The 7,360-nt window shown below is 48.8% G+C and overlaps 1 non-coding gene and 1 pseudogene across 1 annotated transcript; both read right to left on the bottom strand.

Annotated features, from left to right (window-relative positions):
- The window catches only part of LOC131270389 (large subunit ribosomal RNA), an 11,036-nt pseudogene extending 10,708 nt beyond the window's left edge, over positions 1 to 328 (bottom strand).
- A 487-nt stretch (positions 329 to 815) lies between these two features.
- LOC131270373 (5.8S ribosomal RNA) lies at positions 816 to 970 on the bottom strand. Its single transcript, XR_009179469.1, has one exon. It is a non-coding gene; the product is annotated as a 5.8S ribosomal RNA (ribosomal RNA).
- Between the last annotated feature and the right edge of the window lie 6,390 nt (positions 971 to 7,360).

Below are 7,360 nucleotides of genomic sequence, written 5' to 3' on the forward strand. Positions count from 1 at the left end.
GAAGGAGTTTACCTCCCACTTAGTGCTGCACTATCAAGCAACACGACTCCATGGCACGCTCGGTCCATCATCCAACGGGCGCTGTTCTACGGGCCTATCACCCTCTATGGGTTCTGAGCCACATTCAAGTTGGACTTGAAAAGCGCTAAGATGACGGATAGTGAGACGCACCAGTACACGGAATCGGATAGACGGACAGGCCGCCACCCCTACGTGCTGAGCTTCTCCCGTTTCGCTCGCAGCTACTCAGGGAATCCCGGTTGGTTTCTTTTCCTCCCCTTATTAATATGCTTAAATTCAGGGGGTTGTCACACATGAACTGAGGCTTATGTACCTTGCGGTTGTTATCGTCACATCTGGCTTGCGACTACTTTGTTTCAATGTCCAATATGTACCGTTGGACTCGGTTAACGGGCTGTTAGCCCGCGTGTGGTTTAACTCACTGATACCTTCCATTGCCCATACGCTAGTTTGTTTGTGTTCCTTTGGTCAACTTCCATACTTGAATCATTTGTGCTACCGCTGCTGCTTCGACGCTACTTTGACATCTTCGCTTCTATTTAAATAAATAAATAAGCTGAAGCTAGACATCAGTAAACACCACCACAGACACCACAAGCACGCCTTCTCCTCGTACTTCCGCCTCACGCGGGAACACGGACGCTCTAAATACTTCGAATTCCAATGCCAGTATATTGTAAACCACGGGTTCTTTAATGCTAGCGGGTCGTCGCGACCCTAGTTAACATCATGGTGCACGTCTCGTGACGGGTGTCACGGCGTAGTTAAATGTATGCGATACATTTCTCAAATATAAGCGCTCAGTCATCTGTACATCATGGTAGGTTCCCACGACGTGCAATATGCGTTCAACTTATCAATGTTCATGTGTCCTGCAGTTCACATTATGACGCGCAGTTAGCTGCGGTCTTCATCGATCCATGAGCCGAGTGATCCACTGCCGAGGGTGACTAACTTGCGTAAGCCGCCGCTGTGCGCGTATACCCGTTCCCCGTAGGGAGGAGCAAGCCGCCGCTTAGAGACGAAGCATAAAGTGTCCTCATTCCACATAGGGCAAGCTGGATTAATCCATTTTACCCAGGACGGCCGAAGCGGCGTGGACCAGGGGAGAACTGAACCTTATACTTCACACCACAGTAAGTCTACGTGTCCTCTTCCACATAGGGCAAGCTAGAACTAACTATCTTACCCAGGACTGCCGAAGCAGCGTGGACCAGGGGAGGAACACACTTTTCATGGAAACGTAAGGCATCCATGACTGCCATAACGTAAGCCGCCGCTGTGCGCGTATACCCGTTCCCCGTAGGGAGGAGCAAGCCGCCGCTTAGAGACGAAGCATAAAGTGTCCTCATTCCACATAGGGCAAGCTGGATGAATCCATTTTACCCAGGACGGCCGAAGCGGCGTGGACCAGGGGAGAACTGAACCTTATACTTCACACCACAGTAAGTCTACGTGTCCTCTTCCACATAGGGCAAGCTAGAACTAACTATCTTACCCAGGACTGCCGAAGCAGCGTGGACCAGGGGAGGAACACACTTTTCATGGAAACGTAAGGCATCCATGACTGCCATAACGTAAGCCGCCGCTGTGCGCGTATACCCGTTCCCCGTAGGGAGGAGCAAGCCGCCGCTTAGAGACGAAACATAAAGTGTCCTCATTCCACATAGGGCAAGCTGGATGAATCCATTTTACCCAGGACGGCCGAAGCGGCGTGGACCAGGGGAGAACTGAACTTTATGCTTCACACCACAGTAAGTCTTCGTGTCCTCTTCCACATAGGGCAAGCTAGAACTAACTATCTTACCCAGGACTGCCGAAGCAGCGTGGACCAGGGGAGGAACACACTTTTCATAGAAACGTAAGGCATCCATGACTGCCATAGTGCGTAAGCCGCCGCTGTGCGCGTAAACCCGTTCCCCGTAGGGAGGAGTCAAGCCGCCGCTTAGAGACGAAGTATTAAGTGTCCTCTTCCACATAGGGCAAGCTAGAATGAACTATCTTACCCAGGACCGCCGAAGCAGCGTGGACCAGGGGAGAACTGAACTTTATACTTCACACCACAGTATTGAGTAATGTGCCCTCTTCCACATAGGGCAAGCTGGAATGTTCCATTTTACCCAGGACGGCCGAAGCGGCGTGGACCAGTGGAGGACTACACAATCATGAGGTTTGATATCGACTTGTGTGTTTCAATAGGGTACCGATGGTATGTTTTGAACCGATTTGATTTAGCCATTCTGAAGTCATCACTTGGTTGAAGCGCTGAACTAGGGAGGGGCATCGTTTACATATATATTGGTTTTTGCATGCTCTACTAGGTTAATGTCATGAGGTTGGCTATCGAGCATGCCCAAGTGATGACTTGATTGTGTGCTTGCTTGAATTCTTCACATTTCATACCATCGGTTAGTTGTCGAATCATTCCTCGATCATAACCTTCGTTCTTGGTTCATGTATGCTCTCTTCCACATAGGGCAAGCTAGAATTAACTATCTTACCCAGGACCGCCGAAGCAGCGTGGACCAGGGGAGAACTATACTTTGTCTTGTATGCCCTCTTCCACATAGGGCAAGCTAGAATGAACTATCTTACCCAGGACCGCCGGAGCAGCGTGGACCAGTGGAGGACTATACTTTGTTCATTACACCACAGTATTAAGTATGGTGTCCTCTTCCACATAGGGCAAGCTAGAATTAACTATCTTACCCAGGACCGCCGAAGCAGTGTGGACCAGGGGAGGACTATACTTTATACTTCACACACTAGCCATATTGAAGTCATCACTTGGTTGAAGCACTGAACTAGGGCGAGTCTATCGTTTACTTTGCATTGGGATAATACGCTGCATGCTCTCTTAGGTTAATGTCATGTGGTTGGCTATAGAGCATGCCCAAGTGATGACTTTGTTTAAAGCTCAACAGGTAGAGTATTATGTCCTCTTCCACATAGGGCAAGCTAGAATTAACTATCTTACCCAGGACCGCCGGAGCAGCGTGGACCAGGGGAGAACTATACTTTGTCTTGTATGCCCTCTTCCACATAGGGCAAGCTAGAATTAACTATCTTACCCAGGACTGCAAAGCAGCGTGGACCAGTGGAGGACTATACTTTGTTCATTACACCACAGTATTAAGTATGGTGTCCTCTTCCACATAGGGCAAGCTAGAACTAACTATCTTACCCAGGACCGCCGAAGCAGTGTGGACCAGGGGAGGACTATACTTTATACTTCACACACTAGCCATACTGAAGTCATCACTTGGTTGAAGCGCTGAACTACGGCGGGGTAATCGTTTACAGGTTATAATCATATAGCTGCATGCTCATTAGTAGATAATGGAATATTGTATGGCAATATGAGCATGCCCAAGTGATGACTTTGTTTCAAGCTCAACAGGTAGGGTATTGAGTCCTCTTCCACATAGGGCAAGCTAGAATGAACTATCTTACCCAGGACCGCCGGAGCAGCGTGGACCAGTGGAGGACTCTATACTTTATACTTCACACCACAGTATTGAGTACTTCTTGCATAAAGCCCCTAATGAGAACCACGAGGGCTCTCTCAATGTAGAACCACAAGGGCTCTAGTACCGATTCTCTCGGTACGGCTTGGTCCGTGTTCCTTTATGCTTGTACTCTTAGAAAGTCTCAACCCGGAGGTCTTGACTTTGATTGTCATAGTTGGACTACGACGGGGCATCCGACCATTGCTGATCGAACACCCCTGATTCACCATCTTTCGGGTAGGCGGTACGCGTACCTCCGGACGCGGAAGTCTCAACCCGGAGGTCTTGACTTTGATTGTCATAGTTGGACTACGACGGGGTATCCGACTCATCGAATACCCCAGAAGCACACCATCTTTCGGGTAGGCGGTACGCGTACCTCCGGACGCGGAAGTCTCAACCCGGAGGTCTTGACTTTGATTGTCATAGTTGGACTACGACGGGGTATCCGACTCATCGAATACCCCAGAAGCACACCATCTTTCGGGTAGGCGGTACGCGTACCTCCGGACGCGGAAAGTCTCAACCCGGAGGTCTTGACTTTGGTTGTCATAGTCCAACTATGACGGGGCATCCGACCATTGCTGATCGAACACCCCTGTTACACCATCTTTCGGATAGGCGGTGCGCGACACCACCGACGCGGAAAGTCTCAACCCGGAGGTCTTGACTTTGTATTGTTGGATAGTCCTCTTCCACTATAGGGCAAGCTGGAAATATTCCATTTTACCCAGGACTGCCGAGGCAGCGTGGACCAGGGGAGAACTTCACGGAATCTTCAGGCATCCATGATTGCCATAGTGCGTAAGCCGCCGCTGTGCGCGTCAACTCGTTCCCCGTGAGGAGGAGTCTAGCCGCCGCTAAAAGACGAAGCATTAAGTGTCCTCATTCCACTATAGGGCAAGCTAGAATTAACTATCTTACCCAGGACCGCCGAAGCAGCGTGGACCAGGCGAGGACTATACTTTATACTTCACACCACAGTATTGAGTACGACTTGCATAAAGCCCCTAATGAGAACCACGAGGGCTCTCTCAATGTAGAACCACGAGGGCTCTAGTACCGATTCTCTCGGTACGGCTTGGTCCGTGTTCCTTTATGCTTGTACTCGCGGAAAGTCTCAACCCGGAGGTCTTGACTTTGATTGTCATAGTTGGACTACGACGGGGCATCCGACCATTGCTGACCGAACACCCCTGATTCATCATCTTTCGGATAGGAGGTGCGCCCACCTCCGACGCGGAAGTCTCAACCCGGAGGTTCGGACTTAGAGTTTTTCCCATTTAAAAGTTTTTCTCTTAGCCATACTGAAGTCATCACTTGGTGAACGATTGAACTAGGGCGGGTTAATCGTTTATAGGTATCATGTGGTTTGCATGCTCTCTTAGGTTAAGGTCATGTGGTTGGCTATCGAGCATGCCCAAGTGATGACTTTGTTTCACGCTTGCTTGATTTCTTCATGATTCCCTGTTATATAGTGTAATCATTCGAGAACAGGGAATCTTTGGTTTTGCTCAACAGGTATTGGATGTCAACTTGGTATCTAGATCGCATTAAGTCTCAACCCTTAGGTTCGGACTTGTATAGTGACATCTTGTTACGGTCTTGAGTCTCAACCCGCAGGTTCGGACTACTTAGTGTTTGATCGAATATAATATGGCAACTTGTGCCTAAGTCTCAACCCGCAGGTTCGGACTTCTGTTTATTTGGCCAATGTATGTATAAGGCAACTTGTGCCTAAGTCTCAACCCGCAGGTTCGGACTTGTGTATTTGTTCGAAGTCATGTATAAGGCAACGTGTGCCTAAGTCTCAACCCGCAGGTTCGGACTTGTTAGTGTTTCGTCAACTTTCATATGGCAACTTGTGCCTAAGTCTCAACCCGCAGGTTCGGACTTGTGTATTTGTTCGAAGTCATGTATAAGGCAACTTGTGCCTAAGTCTCAACCCGCAGGTTCGGACTTGTGTATTTGTTCGAAGTCATGTATAAGGCAACGTGTGCCTAAGTCTCAACCCGCAGGTTCGGACTTGTTAGTGTTTCGTCAACTTTCATATGGCAACTTGTGCCTGAGTCTCAACCCGCAGGTTCGGACTTCTATAGTGTTTCGTCAATTATCATATGGCAACTTGTGCCGAAGTCTCAACCCGCAGGTTCGGACTTCTGGAAGGATCACTTGGCCACTAATGATCCTTCCGCAGGTTCACCTACGGAAACCTTGTTACGACTTTTACTTCCTCTAAATCATCAAGTTCGGTCAACTTCGATAAAGCAGACGCGGTTCACGAGGATCCAGCGAACGATCATCTCCAAAGACCTCACTAAATAATCCATCGGTAGTAGCGACGGGCGGTGTGTACAAAGGGCAGGGACGTATTCAACGCTGGCTGATGACCAGCACTTACTAGAAGTTCCGAGTTCATATGGACCATTGCAATCCATAATCCCTACTAAGTGAGTATTTGAGTGATTTCCCGTTCCTCTCGGAATAGGAGACACGCTGCTACCCACATTGTAGCACGCGTGTAGCCCAGAACATCTAAGGGCATCACGGACCTGTTATCGCTCGATCTCATTTTGCTAAACACAAATTGTCCTGCTAAGCAGCGTACCGTAAGTGCACTTGCGCACACGAACAGCGAAGGTGTCAGGTCATACTCCACCGAAAGGTCCTAACCCGTTCCAATCGGCATCGACGCATTAACGCTGACTGCGTTCTAGTTAGCATATGTGAGTCACGTTCGTTATCGGAATTAACCAGACAAATCAATCCACGAACTAAGAACGGCCATGCACCACTACCCTTAAATTTGAGAAAGAGCTATTAATCTGTCTCACCTCCATAAGTTCGGACCTGGTAAGTTTTCCCGTGTTGAGTCAAATTGAACCGCAAGCTCCATTTCATTGTGGTGCCCTTCCGTCAATTCCTTTAAGTTTCAACTTTGCAACCATACTTCCCCCGGAACCTGACTTTGGTTTCCCGGAAGCTACTGAGAGCACCTGGTTGTAGCGTCTCCCAATTGCTAGTTGGCATCGTTTACGGTTAGAACTAGGGCGGTATCTAATCGCCTTCGATCCTCTAACTTTCGTTCTTGATTAAAGAAAGCATCCTTGACAAATGCCTTCGCTTTAGTTAGTCTTACGACGGTCTACGAATTTCACCTCTCGCGCCGTAATACTAGTGTCCCCAACTACTTCTGTTAATCATTACCTCCGGTCTGAGTACAAACCAATGAAAGATTAGACCAAGGTCGTATTCCATTATTCCATGCAAGATTATTCTAGGGCGTTTGGGCACCCTGCTTTAAGCACTCTAATTTGTTCAAGGTAAACGTGAGCGGTCGAGCTCTATGTTACACTTGCACCCGTTGAAGGGCACACCATGACACAGACTTGGTGCCCTACCACACCATTGAGTCGCAACCAGATTCCGACTTGGCCCACCGACCACGGGTTGACCGGGTCGGCGGAGCCGGACTGTGTTGGACAAGTATCAACTTCGAACGTTTTAACCGCAACAATTTTAATATACGCTAGTGGAGCTGGAATTACCGCGGCTGCTGGCACCAGACTTGCCCTCCACTTGATCCTCGTAGAAGGATTTATGCTCTACTCATTCCAATTATGAAACATCATTAAAGAGTTTCATATTGTTATTTCTCGTCACTACCTCCCCGTCCCGGGATTGGGTAATTTACGCGCCTGCTGCCTTCCTTGGATGTGGTAGCCATTTCTCAGGCTCCCTCTCCGGAATCGAACCCTGATTCCCCGTTACCCGTTGCAACCATGGTAGTCCTCTATACTACCATCCATAGTTGATAGGGCAGATATTTG

The sequence above is a fragment of the Anopheles coustani genome, assembly GCF_943734705.1.
Source record: "Anopheles coustani chromosome X unlocalized genomic scaffold, idAnoCousDA_361_x.2 X_unloc_26, whole genome shotgun sequence".
Lineage (NCBI taxonomy): Eukaryota > Metazoa > Arthropoda > Insecta > Diptera > Culicidae > Anopheles > Anopheles coustani.